Source organism: Elephantulus edwardii, unplaced genomic scaffold (genome assembly GCF_000299155.1).
Source record: "Elephantulus edwardii isolate Elephantulus edwardi_28Jun2011 unplaced genomic scaffold, EleEdw1.0 scaffold00097, whole genome shotgun sequence".
NCBI lineage: Eukaryota > Metazoa > Chordata > Mammalia > Macroscelidea > Macroscelididae > Elephantulus > Elephantulus edwardii.
The window spans coordinates 7,173,873-7,180,963 of NW_006399847.1; positions in this window are offsets into that span (position 1 = coordinate 7,173,873).

The window sequence follows — 7,091 nt, forward strand, 5'->3', positions numbered from 1 at the left end:
GCCACAGCTCATTCTTCAGATCACACGCAAAACTCCAGAGGAATTAAACAAGGTAATAAAACATAAATCAGACAGAATGAGTGAAATACTAGAAATCAAAGAAAAGCAGGAAACTGCAAGTCAAAACTATAAGCTTAATATTTTAGAAGCTGTCAACATGTTGCAGAGACAGAATGGCAGAATTGAAGAGATAGTACACAGAAGTAGCAAAGAGAAAACAGAGGCTTCAGTGCTACCTGCTAAAGGAAAACACCAAAAATAAGAAGGGATAAATGAGGAAAGCATAGAGTCAATATCATTAAAAGGAAGTATGCATGAGTAAATGAAATCACAGAATACAAAGAAGTAAAAAATAAAAAAAATGGAGACACCTAGAATATACTGGAAGAATTACTTGAAGAAAACTTTTCAAATGTCATAAAAAATGAGAAAATATACATCTTAGAAGCTAATTAGTGATCAAATTACTGATCAAACTGCAGACTTCAGTGCTGTACAACTCCCGATTTTCTGACTGCTAGTAAGTATTAAAGATGTTAATTACAGAGCAAGTAATATGAAGTTGTTGACAGTTTCAATCTCCTCTCCATCCATCATGACACTGCCTATTGGTCCAGTGGTAAGACTCTTATTTAAAAAAGAATCTTACTGTAAATATATATATATTCAAATATATGCTCCTACATCTACAGCTTAACTGGAAGAAATTGAGAAATTTTACCAAACTGGCAAGAATCTTTGTTTTCTTAACATTGAGATGCAATCCATATTGAAGTCTGTATTCTTTGACCTTCTGCAGCAGGTGCTTTAAGTCCTCCTTACTTTTAGCAAGCAAGGTTGTATCATCTCCATATGCAAGTTACTAATGTATCTCCCTCTGATCTTGATGCCACATTCCTCTTTATAGAGTTCAACTTCCTGAATAATTTGTTGTACCTATAGATTAAATAGTAATAGAGAAAGATTACAACCCTAATGTACTCTTTTCTTAATTTTACACCATTTAGTGTTATCTTACTCTGTTCACACAATAGACTCCTGGCCTAGATATAGCTTTCACATGATAAAACAGACTTCAGGGTAAAAACTAACACAAGAGACAAGGAAAAACTCTAGAAAATGATAAATAAAGCAAGAAGATATACATTTAATTAATAACTGTGCACCAAATGTTAGGAGCTGAAAAATACACAAAACAAACATCAACAGACTTAATGATAGAAATAGACAACATCACCAGAGTATGTAATGTGCTTTCTCGTCAGACCCTATCCATAGCTGGCCCTCCTGCTGATTTTCATGGCTGTGAATTTCATGAGAGGATACTGTTCATCCTTCTTCCACAGAGCAGCTGGTAGATTTAAACAACAGGACTTCAAGTTAGTAGTGGAATACCTTACCACAAAAGCAGCAATATACCACTCTTAATGAAAGACTCAGCACTAGAAACTAAAATAATTAATCAGTCTACACAATTAACCAACTTGACCTCATAGACATATACAGAGGACTGAACCAAACAAAATCTCAATACACATTTTCTCCAGTTAGCATGCAACATTCTCCAGAAGAGACCATATATTGGGTCACAAAGCAAGTCTCAAAAAAGTAAAAAAACAAAAACAAAAAGTGAAATACTACAGAGCATCTTTGCAAACCATAATCTTATAAAATTATAACCTGGTAAAAGGTAAAACAGAGAAGAAAAACAAACAAACAAAATAAACAAACCCCAAACCCTCTCAAAACTATGCATTTGGAAACTAAATACTCTCCTACCTTGTCACTGTGGAGTAATAGAAGAAACAAAAATTGAACTTTAAAAGTTCTTAGAAACAAATGAAAGTGAAAATAACGCATTCTAAAACCTCTGAGATAAAGGAAAATCAGCACTCAGAGTAAGATCATAGCAATAAGAAAACACCAGAAAGAAGATAAAAAAATCAATTGCTTAAGCAAATAGTAGAAGAATATCTCCAATAAATAGTAAAGAATAACAAGAAACTCAACAAACCCTAGAAGAAAAGGAATTATAAAGATAAAGGCAGAAATAAGTGGAATAGAAAATAGACAAACAATCAAAACTATCAAATAGACAAGGCGTTATTTTTGGAAAGAGTAAGTAAAGTCAACAATGACTAGTAGACCTAACAAAAGAAAAGAAAAAAAGAACAAACCCACAACACAATAACTCAAATAAGATATGAAAGGGGTACTGTCACAACAGAACCAACAAAGCTAAAAATGATAGGATCAGAATGCTATGACAAGCGGTACTCCTCAAGTTTTGAAAATCCAGAAGGAATGGACAAATTCCTAGGAACATCTTACTGAAACAGAAACAGACTGAACTAGAACACCTTAAAAGACCTAACAGAAAAGAAGAAATCACATAGGTCATTAAAAATCAAACAAGCCCCAGATCAGCCTGCTTCACAGGCAAATTCTATCAAACATTCAGAGAAGAACTGTCACCAGTCATACTCAAATTATTTCAGAATATAAATAAAGTAAAAACACCCTCAGGATTATTCTATGAAGCAAACATAACTAGGACACCAAAGTCAAGCAAAGGCACCACCAAAGATGCAAACAATAGACCAAATCCCTCACGAACAGTCACATACATCCTTACTCAAATCCTACTCAATAGAATCTAACAGCATGTCAAAAGAATAATTAATCATGATCAACTGGAATTCATAATAGGTATGTGTATGTCAAGGATGTGTCCTGCCTCTATACCTTTTCAGTCTACATGTGGAACAGATCATTTGGGAGGCTGGGTTCTATGAGGAAGAATGTAGCATCAGGATTGGAGGAAGACTCACCAACAACCTGTGTTAGGCAGATGACACAACCTTACTTGCTGAAGGTGAGGAGGACCTTAAATGCTTGCTTCAAAAGGTCAAGGACCGTAACCTTCGTTATGGATTGAAGCTCAACATTAAGAAAACAAAGATGCTCACCTCTGGGACAATTGGCATCATCATGATAGATGGAGAAGAGACTGAGATTGTTAACAACTTCAACTTGCTTGGATCCACAATCAACACTCTTGGTACCAGCAGCCAGGAAATCACAAGATGAATTACACTGAAAGAATCTGCTGTTAGGGACCTTTCTGGAGTACTGAAGAGCAGTAATAGTAGTCTAAAGACTAAAGTGTGCCTGATCCAGGCCATGGTCTCACAATTACTTGCTATGCATCAGAGAGCTGAACAATGACTAAGAATGCCAGAAGAAGAATCAATGGCTTTGAGCTATTGTGCTGGAGAATTGTGTTGAATATACCATGAACTGCTGGGAAAACAAACAGGTGTGTCTTGGATAGGGTGAAACCAAGATGCTCCTTAGAGACAAAGATTTTGAGGTTTTGTCTTACACACTTTGGGTATATTTCCAGGAGGGACCAGTCCTTCAAGAAGGACATCGTGCTTGGAAGGGTGGAGGGAGAGTGAAACAGAGGAAGACCCTGGGTGAGGTGGATTGACCCAGTAACTGAGATATTGGGGGGATAGATATGTTGGAGAAAATAAAATTGGTTCAAGATAGAGCAGGGTTCTGAGCTGTTGTATGTAGGGTCTCTATGAATTCCAAGCAACTGGATAGCACATAACAACAAAAAAATGTGAGGTACGTGGTTCGAATCCACTAGATGCTCGGCTGGAGAAGGAGGGGCAATCTCTTCCTGTACCAGTCAGATGCAATTTGATGGTACACACATAAAAAATAATAAAATAAAAAAACAAAACAAACAAACAAACAAAAACAATCCAAGTGTGGTCAAATACAAGCAAAAACAATCACTATAATCCACCATATCACAAAAACAAAGGGCAAGAACTACATGATCATCTCAATTGAGGCTTTTTTTGGCAAAATACAACATAATTTTCAGATCAGAAAGCTCAACAAAATAAGAATAAAGTGGCATCTTCTCAACATAATTAAGAACATATTTATTAAATCAATAGCTAAATTTATTTTCAGTGGAGAAGTTTCAAAGGCATTCCCATTGTGAACAAGGAACATGCAAGGATACCCATTATTACCACTCCTATTCAATGAAGTATTAGAAGTTCTAGCAAAAGAAGATAAGGAATTAAGAGGCATTCAAACTGGCAAAGAATAAGTAAAACTAACTCTATTTAAGGACAATATGATAGTATTCACAGAAATCCTCAAAGATTTAGCAAGAAAACTACTAGACCTAGTAGAGCAAATTAGCAAAGTGGAAGAATACAACATGAACACACAAAAGTCAGATTTCATTATAGTAACAAAGATATTGTGGACAGAGATATTCTAAGAAAAACAATAACAATTATAATAGCCAATCATCATATTAAAAATTTAGGGAGAAATATAACTAAAGGGAGAAGGGCATTCATAAAGAAAACTACAAATCATAACTACAAGACAAAAAAGAATCTTTATCAATAAAAAATGTATCATGTTTTTAGACAGGAAGATTTAATATTGTGAAAATGACAATCTTATCAAAACAATCTACAAATTCAACACAATCTCAATACAGATTCATTGCCATTTTTCAGAGGTAAGAAAGCAATTTCCAGCTTTATCTGGAATGGAAAGAGACCTTGAATAAGCAAAATTCTGGTGAAAATGAAAAAGAAAGGAAGAACCATATACCCTGATATAAAAACCTGCCACACAACTATAGTAATCAAAACAGCCTGGTACTGGTATTGTAACAGACACGTAGACTAATGGAATAGAGTTGAGAATTCAGAAGTTAAGGTATCCACTTTTGGTCAACTGATCTTTAACGAAGAGACAAAGTCCATTAAATGGGGAAATAAAAGCCCCTTTATCAAATAAGCCTAGAAAAATCTGTCCACAGAAAACTGAAATGAGATCCACATTTCATACCGTACACAAAAACTAAATCAAGCTCTGTAAATGTTTATGAAAATTAATAAAATATAATTATAGAAAAAAAACTAAATCAAGGTAGATCAGAACGTTAGGTGTGGACAGGGGGCCAAGAGGAGTATGAAGAATTCAAAAAATACACATGTTGACAAGAAGAGTGAATAGCCTCGTCCACCTGGCAGAACTAAGAGATGAACTAAATCATGATGGAATGTCCCTCCCTTCCTTCCCTAAAGACCTTGTTATAAAAACCCTCCACGATATACTCAAAATTGCAACTTCCTCCTTCTGCATCTTCAGAATGAGGAACCTCACCTTTGAGGAGCCCCGCTAATAAAGCTGCTTTTAAGATTCTCTTCTTATTCTCTAATTTCTTTCTTAAGGTGGCAAGCTTAACATCCGGTGCATGAAACCCAGAAGACAAGTTAAGGTGTGCTGTACTCCGTCTTTCTTCAGGGTGAGTGTGGTGCACCTCCTTACTCTCGAACCTACTAGCCCGCGCAGTGTTGAGGCATTCAAACCCTTCTCTCCTCCTCTCCTATTCTGTATGTGGCTGCTGACCGGATAATCGGATAATCTCTGTCCCCTTTGTTCCTCTGATTTCTATATTCTTCCCCTCCCCACCCCCCTTTTCCTGGAGGCTCCTAAAGCTAGATTCAATTGTTCATAAAAACGTCTAGGTATTCTAGGCTCCATTCCAGGTGTTCCAGCCTTCCAGTCCAGGAATTTTGGACTCCTGTGGTATTCATATCTGTCTGCGCATACCCAAAAATCACAGGCCAGAGTCAGGATCCCATCCAAGAAGTTCTAGGTGTTTCTTCCCAGGCTATCAATTGTGCTATGTGATGTCCATGCCTTCCTTAGCCTCTCTCCATTTCTGAGACTCCTGAATTCCAAGGGACACCCTTGAATCTCAGTTGTCTCAGCCATATAGACCTTAACACCATGGGTAGCCAAATATCTATGCCCTCAAGGAATAGTCCCTTGGATCTCCTTCTCTTGAATTGTTCAAACCTGGGCCTGGCACCCAAGACATTATTAGTCTTTTATTGTAATCAGGGATGGCTACAACACCAGCTAGATAATGACTCTCGATGGCCTGAGATTAGAACTGATTTCAATACCATTCAAGATCTTGACAATTTCTGCCAACAAACTCAGAGAAGCTTTCTTTTGCTTTTGTTCCTGTCCTTCGTTCTCTGTAAAGCCTGCCAACCTGTGCAGGTTCTCTTAGCCCAAACCCCTTTGCCAATGATTAAATCTCCCAATACCAAATCATCCCTTTCCATTGCTCCTTCACAGGAATCATCCTCCTCCCTACTGGGAGAATTTGCTGTTTCAGATCCTGTAGACTTCCTTCTACTCCAACCAATCTAGATTCAGACACTCTTACTCCCACCCCCACCTCTCCTGTTTATAGCCACACCAAGTCCCATCAGATGAAGTCCCTCCTCTGTTCTCTCAGGAAAGCTGTATGTGTTAAAGGTCCCATTTGCTTTCATGTGCCTTTCTCCCTCTCCAATCTTTCACAAATAAAAAAAGTCTAGGCTCATTTTCCAAAGACCCCACAACCTATATCAAGGAGTTTGAGTACTTGACTCAGACCTATGATCTCACCTGCCATAACCTTCTATTTTGTACTGTCCTCTACTTTAACACCAGATGAAAAAGAGCATGTTCTCACTGCTTCCCAGCAGCGTGCACACCAACTGCATTTAACAGATAGCACCAGTTTGCCCCCAAGCTGTCCCCCAGCAAGAGCCACTTTAGAAATACCGCATTAATACAGCAGTAGGAAGGGACAGTTGAGCTAGATGTGACCTTATGCTTCAGTATCTGTTAAATGGTTTACATGCTATCTCCATAAGGCAGTCAATTTTGACAAACTCAGGGAGGGAGTTTACCTAAACAAGAGATGAGAACCCAGCTGATTTTATTAACTGTCTCACCAAAGCCCTGACTCAGTATACCCACTTAGACTCTACCTTCCTAGCAGAGGCTACTGTCATAGATACTTATTTTGTCACCCAATCAGCCTCTGACATTAACAAGAAAAACTGGATGAAATATGTTTACGGCATTGAAGTCTATGGGAGAGAGAATAGTCTAAAAGTATTATATTTTAGGGCATTATTTTTATCGTAGGAGTATGCAATGAGGGTTGCAGAGTGGATTATATTTGGGGGTAGGGG